This window comes from Leptonotus elevatus, unplaced genomic scaffold (assembly GCF_054856555.1).
Source record: "Leptonotus elevatus isolate MCC_2025b unplaced genomic scaffold, RoL_Lele_1.0 HiC_scaffold_193, whole genome shotgun sequence".
NCBI classification, from domain to species: Eukaryota; Metazoa; Chordata; class Actinopteri; order Syngnathiformes; family Syngnathidae; genus Leptonotus; species Leptonotus elevatus.
In genome coordinates this window covers 20,001-27,500 of record NW_028233584.1, presented here as the reverse complement: position 1 = coordinate 27,500, position 7,500 = coordinate 20,001, and the positions used below count along the sequence as shown (strand labels likewise).

Below are 7,500 nucleotides of genomic sequence, written 5' to 3'. Positions count from 1 at the left end.
GCTTGTTGCTGGCCGTTGGCGGAGCTCCAGCGGACCGCGGGGAGCGCGCCCGTCTTCGGGGCTTGTTGCTGGCCGTTGGAGGAGCTCCAGCGGACCGCGGGGAGCGCGCCCGTCTTCGGGGCTTGTTGCTGGCCGTTGGAGGAGCTCCAGCGGACCGGGGGGAGCGCGCCCGTCTTCGGGGCTTGTTGCTGGCCGTTGGAGGAGCTCCAGCGGACCGGGGGGAGCGCGCCCGTCTTCGGGGCTTGTTGCTGGCCGTTGGCGGAGCTCCAGCGGACCGGGGGGAGCGCGCCCGTCTTCGGGGCTTGTTGCTGGCCGTTGGAGGAGCTCCAGCGGACCGCGGGGAGCGCGCCCGTCTTCGGGGCTTGTTGCTGGACGTTGGAGGAGCTCCAGCGGACCGGGGGGAGCGCGCCCGTCTTCGGGGCTTGTTTGCTGGACGTTGGAGGAGCTCCAGCGGACCGGGGGGAGCGCGCCCGTCTTCGGGGCTTGTTGCTGGCCGTTGGAGGAGCTCCAGCGGACCGCGGGGAGCGCGCCCGTCTTCGGGGCTTGTTGCTGGCCGTTGGCGGAGCTCCAGCGGACCGCGGGGAGCGCGCCCGTCTTCGGGGCTTGTTGCTGGCCGTTGGAGGAGCTCCAGCGGACCGCGGGGAGCGCGCCCGTCTTCGGGGCTTGTTGCTGGCCGTTGGAGGAGCTCCAGCGGACCGGGGGGGAGCGCGCCCGTCTTCGGGGCTTGTTGCTGGCCGTTGGAGGAGCTCCAGCGGACCGCGGGGAGCGCGCCCGTCTTCGGGGCTTGTTGCTGGCCGTTGGAGGAGCTCCAGCGGACCGCGGGGAGCGCGCCCGTCTTCGGGGCTTGTTGCTGGCCGTTGGAGGAGCTCCAGCGGACCGCGGGGAGCGCGCCCGTCTTCGGGGCTTGTTGCTGGCCGTTGGCGGAGCTCCAGCGGACCGCGGGGAGCGCGCCCGTCTTCGGGGCTTGTTGCTGGCCGTTGGAGGAGCTCCAGCGGACCGGGGGGAGCGCGCCCGTCTTCGGGGCTTGTTGCTGGCCGTTGGAGGAGCTCCAGCGGACCGCGGGGAGCGCGCCCGTCTTCGGGGCTTGTTGCTGGACGTTGGAGGAGCTCCAGCGGACCGGGGGGAGCGCGCCCGTCTTCGGGGCTTGTTGCTGGCCGTTGGAGGAGCTCCAGCGGACCGCGGGGAGCGCGCCCGTCTTCGGGGCTTGTTGCTGGCCGTTGGCGGAGCTCCAGCGGACCGCGGGGGAGCGCGCCCGTCTTCGGGGCTTGTTGCTGGCCGTTGGAGGAGCTCCAGCGGACCGGGGGGAGCGCGCCCGTCTTCGGGGCTTGTTGCTGGCCGTTGGAGGAGCTCCAGCGGACCGCGGGGAGCGCGCCCGTCTTCGGGGCTTGTTGCTGGACGTTGGAGGAGCTCCAGCGGACCGGGGGGAGCGCGCCCGTCTTCGGGGCTTGTTGCTGGCCGTTGGAGGAGCTCCAGCGGACCGCGGGGAGCGCGCCCGTCTTCGGGGCTTGTTGCTGGCCGTTGGCGGAGCTCCAGCGGACCGCGGGGAGCGCGCCCGTCTTCGGGGCTTGTTGCTGGCCGTTGGAGGAGCTCCAGCGGACCGGGGGGGAGCCGGGCGTTCGAGTTGCCCAGGCAGGGGGTTATCCTCCACTAGCAAACCTCCATGAGCAGCGGAGCCCGGTCAGCTGCGCCAAAAAGAACCACACGAGGGCGACCTGGGTTGAAATCCCCCGCCACATAGGAACGAATGCCGGGCGTTCGAGTTGCCCAGGCAGGGGTTATCCTCCACTAGCAAACCTCCATGAGCAGCGGAGCCCGGTCAGCTGCGCCAAAAAGAACCACACGAGGGCGACCTGGGGTTGAAATCCCCGCCACATAGGAACGAATGCCGGGCGTTCGAGTTGCCCAGGCAGGGGGTTATCCTCCACTAGCAAACCTCCATGAGCAGCGGAGCCCGGTCAGCTGCGCCAAAAAGAACCACACGAGGGCGACCTGGGGTTGAAATCCCCCGCCACATAGGAACGAATGCCGGGCGTTCGAGTTGCCCAGGCAGGGGGTTATCCTCCACTAGCAAACCTCCATGAGCAGCGGAGCCCGGTCAGCTGCGCCAAAAAGAACCACACGAGGGCGACCTGGGGTTGAAATCCCCCGCCACATAGGAACGAATGCCGGGCGTTCGAGTTGCCCAGGCAGGGGGTTATCCTCCACTAGCAAACCTCCATGAGCAGCGGAGCCCGTCAGCTGCGCCAAAAAGAACCACACGAGGGCGGCCTGGGGTTGAAATCCCCCGCCACATAGGAACGAATGCCGGGCGTTCGAGTTGCCCAGGCAGGGGGTTATCCTCCACTAGCAAACCTCCATGAGCAGCGGAGCCCGGTCAGCTGCGCCAAAAAGAACCACACGAGGGCGACCTGGGGTTGAAATCCCCCGCCACATAGGAACGAATGCCGGGCGTTCGAGTTGCCCAGGCAGGGGGTTATCCTCCACTAGCAAACCTCCATGAGCAGCGGAGCCCGGTCAGCTGCGCCAAAAAGAACCACACGAGGGCGACCTGGGGTTGAAATCCCCCGCCACATAGGAACGAATGCCGGGCGTTCGAGTTGCCCAGGCAGGGGGCCTCCACTAGCAAACCTCCATGAGCAGCGGAGCCCGGTCAGCTGCGCCAAAAAGAACCACACGAGGGCGACCTGGGGTTGAAATCCCCCGCCACATAGGAACGAATGCCGGGCGTTCGAGTTGCCCAGGCAGGGGGTTATCCTCCACTAGCAAACCTCCATGAGCAGCGGAGCCCGTCAGCTGCGCCAAAAAGAACCACACGAGGGCGGCCTGGGGTTGAAATCCCCCGCCACATAGGAACGAATGCCGGGCGTTCGAGTTGCCCAGGCAGGGGGTTATCCTCCACTAGCAAACCTCCATGAGCAGCGGAGCCCGTCAGCTGCGCCAAAAAGAACCACACGAGGGCGACCTGGGGTTGAAATCCCCCGCCACATAGGAACGAATGCCGGGCGTTCGAGTTGCCCAGGCAGGGGGTTATCCTCCACTAGCAAACCTCCACGAGCAGCGGAGCCCGTCAGCTGCGCCAAAAAGAACCACACGAGGGCGACCTGGGGTTGAAATCCCCCGCCACATAGGAACGAATGGCGGGCGACCAGGGGTCGAAATCCCCCATTGAAATGAATGGCGGGCAACCAGGGGTCGAAGTCCCCCATTGAAATGAATGGCGGGCAACCAGGGGTCGAAGTCCCCCATTGAAATGAATGGCGGGCTACCAGGGGTCGAAATCCCCCATTGAAATGAATGGCGGGCAACCAGGGGTCGAAGTCCCCCATTGAAATGAATGGCGGGCAACCAGGGGTCGAAGTCCCCCATTGAAATGAATGGCGGGCTACCAGGGGTCGAAATCCCCCATTGAAATGAATGGCGGGCGACCAGGGGTCGAAATCCCCCATTGAAATGAATGGCGGGCAACCAGGGGTCGAAGTCCCCCATTGAAATGAATGGCGGGCAACCAGGGGTCGAAGTCCCCCATTGAAATGAATGGCGGGCTACCAGGGGTCCAAGTCCCCCATTGAAATGAATGGCGGGCTACCAGGGGTCGAAGTCCCCCATTGAAATGAATGGCGGGCTACCAGGGGTCGAAATCCCCCATTGAAATGAATGGCGGGCGACCAGGGGTCGAAATCCCCCATTGAAATGAATGGCGGGCGACCAGGGGTCGAAATCCCCCATTGAAATGAATGGCGGGCAACCAGGGGTCGAAGTCCCCCATTGAAATGAATGGCGGGCTACCAGGGGTCGAAATCCCCCATTGAAATGAATGGCGGGCGACCAGGGGTCGAAATCCCCCATTGAAATGAATGGCGGGCTACCAGGGGTCCAAGTCCCCCATTGAAATGAATGGCGGGCTACCAGGGGTCGAAGTCCCCCATTGAAATGAATGGCGGGCTACCAGGGGTCGAAATCCCCCATTGAAATGAATGGCGGGCGACCAGGGGTCGAAATCCCCCATTGAAATGAATGGCGGGCAACCAGGGGTCGAAAGTCCCCATTGAAATGAATGGCGGGCGACCAGGGGTCGAAATTCCCCATTGAAATGAATGGCGGGCAACCAGGGGTCGAAATTCCCCATTGAAATGAATGGGCCCATTCATTTTCAATGGCCGGGCTACCAGGGGCGCAGTACCACCTGTCGTCATTAGGGGCGCTGTAGATAGGGGACCGAGTCCCCCCATTCGAGAGGTTTGCACCCAAACCTCAAAATGGTTGGTGTACAATTATAGGAGAGACCTTTTTAAGACGTGGGAGCTCCAGGGCAAATCAAGGGAGGCTCGACCAACCCATATCCGCTTTAGATGCACTTTAGGTCGGACTCCCTTGCCAGATGGTCCCCTCCTCAGCCTGGTTCTCGAATTTTTTCTAAGTCAGCCCAACTTGGAAATATTTTCAGAGTGCCACTTTCAAGGGAGTTTCGCCCAACCCCTATCCGCCTAAGAGGCACTTCAGGTCGGCCTGACTGGCCACATTTTCCCCCTCCTCATCCTGGTTCTCGAATTTTTTCTAAGTCAGCCAAACTTGGAAATTTTTTCAGAGTGCCACTTTCAAGGGAGTTTCGCCCAACCCCTATCCGCCTAAGAGGCACTTCAGGTCGGCCTGACTGGCCACATTTTCCCCCTCCTCATCCTGGTTCTCGAATTTTTTCTAAGTCAGCCAAACTTGGAAATTTTTTCAGAGTGCCACTTTCAAGGGAGTTTCGCCCAACCCCTATCCGCCTAAGAGGCACTTCGGGTCGGCCTGACTGGCCACATTTTCCCCCTCCTCATCCTGGTTCTCGAATTTTTTCTAAGTCAGCCAAACTTGGAAATTTTTTCAGAGTGCCACTTTCAAGGGAGTTTCGCCCAACCCTTATCCGCCTAAGAGGCACTTCAGGTCGGCCTGACTGGCCACATTTTCCCCCTCCTCATCCTGGTTCTCGAATTTTTTCTAAGTCAGCCAAACTTGGAAATTTTTTCAGAGTGCCACTTTCAAGGGAGTTTCGCCCAACCCCTATCCGCCTAAGAGGCACTTCGGGCACTTCGGGTCGGCCTGACTGGCCACATTTTCCCCCTCCTCATCCTGGTTCTCGAATTTTTTCTAAGTCAGCCAAACTTGGAAATTTTTTCAGAGTGCCACTTTCAAGGGAGTTTCGCCCAACCCTTATCCGCCTAAGAGGCACTTCAGGTCGGCCTGACTGGCCACATTTTCCCCCTCCTCATCCTGGTTCTCGAATTTTTTCTAAGTCAGCCAAACTTGGAAATTTTTTCAGAGTGCCACTTTCAAGGGAGTTTCGCCCAACCCCTATCCGCCTAAGAGGCACTTCGGGTCGGCCTGACTGGCCACATTTTCCCCCTCCTCATCCTGGTTCTCGAATTTTTTCTAAGTCAGCCAAACTTGGAAATTTTTTCTGAGTGCCACTTTCAAGGGAGTTTCGCCCAACCCCTATCCGCCTAAGAGGCACTTCGGTCGGCCTGACTGGCCACATTTTCCCCCTCCTCATCCTGGTTCTCGAATTTTTTCTAAGTCAGCCAAACTTGGAAATTTTTTCAGAGTGCCACTTTCAAGGGAGTTTCGCCCAACCCTTATCCGCCTAAGAGGCACTTCAGGTCGGCCTGACTGGCCACATTTTCCCCCTCCTCATCCTGGTTCTCGAATTTTTTCTAAGTCAGCCAAACTTGGAAATTTTTTCAGAGTGCCACTTTCAAGGGAGTTTCGCCCAACCCCTATCCGCCTAAGAGGCACTTCGGGTCGGCCTGACTGGCCACATTTTCCCCCTCCTCATCCTGGTTCTCGAATTTTTTCTAAGTCAGCCAAACTTGGAAATTTTTTCTGAGTGCCACTTTCAAGGGAGTTTCGCCCAACCCCTATCCGCCTAAGAGGCACTTCAGGTCGGCCTGACTGGCCACATTTTCCCCCTCCTCATCCTGGTTCTCGAATTTTTTCTAAGTCAGCCAAACTTGGAAATTTTTTCAGAGTGCCACTTTCAAGGGAGTTTCGCCCAACCCCTATCCGCCTAAGAGGCACTTCGGGTCGGCCTGACTGGCCACATTTTCCCCCTCCTCATCCTGGTTCTCGAATTTTTCTAAGTCAGCCAAACTTGGAAATTTTTTCAGAGTGCCACTTTCAAGGGAGTTTCGCCCAACCCCTATCCGCCTAAGAGGCACTTCAGGTCGGCCTGACTGGCCACATTTTCCCCCTCCTCATCCTGGTTCTCGAATTTTTTCTAAGTCAGCCAAACTTGGAAATTTTTTCAGAGTGCCACTTTCAAGGGAGTTTCGCCCAACCCCTATCCGCCTAAGAGGCACTTCGGGTCGGCCTGACTGGCCACATTTTCCCCTCCTCATCCTGGTTCTCGAATTTTTCTAAGTCAGCCAAACTTGGAAATTTTTTCAGAGTGCCACTTCCAAGGGAGTTTCGCCCAATCCCTATCCGACTTAGAGGCACTTCGGGTCGGCCTCCCTGGCCAGATTTTCCCCTCCTCAGCCCCGGTTCTCAAATTTTTTTCCAAGTCGGCCGATCTTCCGGATATTTTCAGAGCGCCGCCCCCGGAGCCTCCGGAGCCTCGGCAGCAGGCCGTCGCCCGCGACACGCCGCACCTTCTCCCACGTACGAACGGCATCCAAGACCCGCCTTCGGAGGGCCCCCGCCGGCCGGCCTCGCGCCGGTGTTCGGGCGGGCGGCTCCTCCGGCTCGCGGGTCGCCTTACAGCGCCCCGGCCACCGCGAACGCCGGCCTTTGACGGCCCGGCGCTCGCACAGCCCCGGCGCGCCCGATTGGAAGCGAGGCCGAGACGCCCCCCGAACCGGCGACGTACGCCCCCCCTCCCTTTAACCGGGGCGGGGGGTTACGAAGCCATCACCCGGCCGTCCTACGACGGAGCCCGGCGCCCCGCCGGCCCTCCCTCCCCCGCCCGACAGGCGCGAGCCCAGTCTGGGGGAGGTTGGCGCCCGGAGGCGGCGGCGGTGCCTCCGGAAGCACTATGTTTCTCATGCCCTTCAAACAAATGGCGAGGCCGAAGCACCTGGCGCGCCGCGCGGAGGTTCGAGAGGGAGGCCAGTAGGCGTGCGTGCGTGCGTGCCCCAATGCCACCGCGGCGTGGGCCTCTACCGCGATCTCGATCTGCTCGTCCCGATCGTTCTTCAATAGCGCAACCCCCCCCCCGAAAAGGCACCGTCCGCCCCAGCCGGCCGGCAGGGCGGCGGTGGCGGCGCCCGCGACGCGACCCGAACCGCCCGTCGGCGGCGAAGGTCTCGCTCCTCGCGCCGCCCGCCCGCCGCCTGCGGCCGCGCCAGAGGCTACCTGGTTGATCCTGCCAGTAGCATATGCTTGTCTCAAAGATTAAGCCATGCAAGTCTAAGTACACACGGCCCGTACAGTGAAACTGCGAATGGCTCATTAAATCAGTTATGGTTCCTTTGATCGCTCCGCCGTTACTTGGATAACTGTGGCAATTCTAGAGCTAATACATGC

At 60.9% G+C, this 7,500-nt stretch overlaps 1 non-coding gene across 1 annotated transcript in view; it reads left to right on the top strand.

Annotated features, from left to right (window-relative positions):
- Positions 1 to 7,326: 7,326 nt before the first annotated feature.
- LOC147155019 (18S ribosomal RNA) overlaps positions 7,327 to 7,500 on the top strand; it is a 1,935-nt gene continuing 1,761 nt past the window's right edge. Inside the window, exon 1 of the ribosomal RNA XR_015092724.1 lies at positions 7,327 to 7,500. This exon is cut by the window's right edge and continues 1,761 nt beyond it. This is a non-coding gene — a ribosomal RNA (18S ribosomal RNA).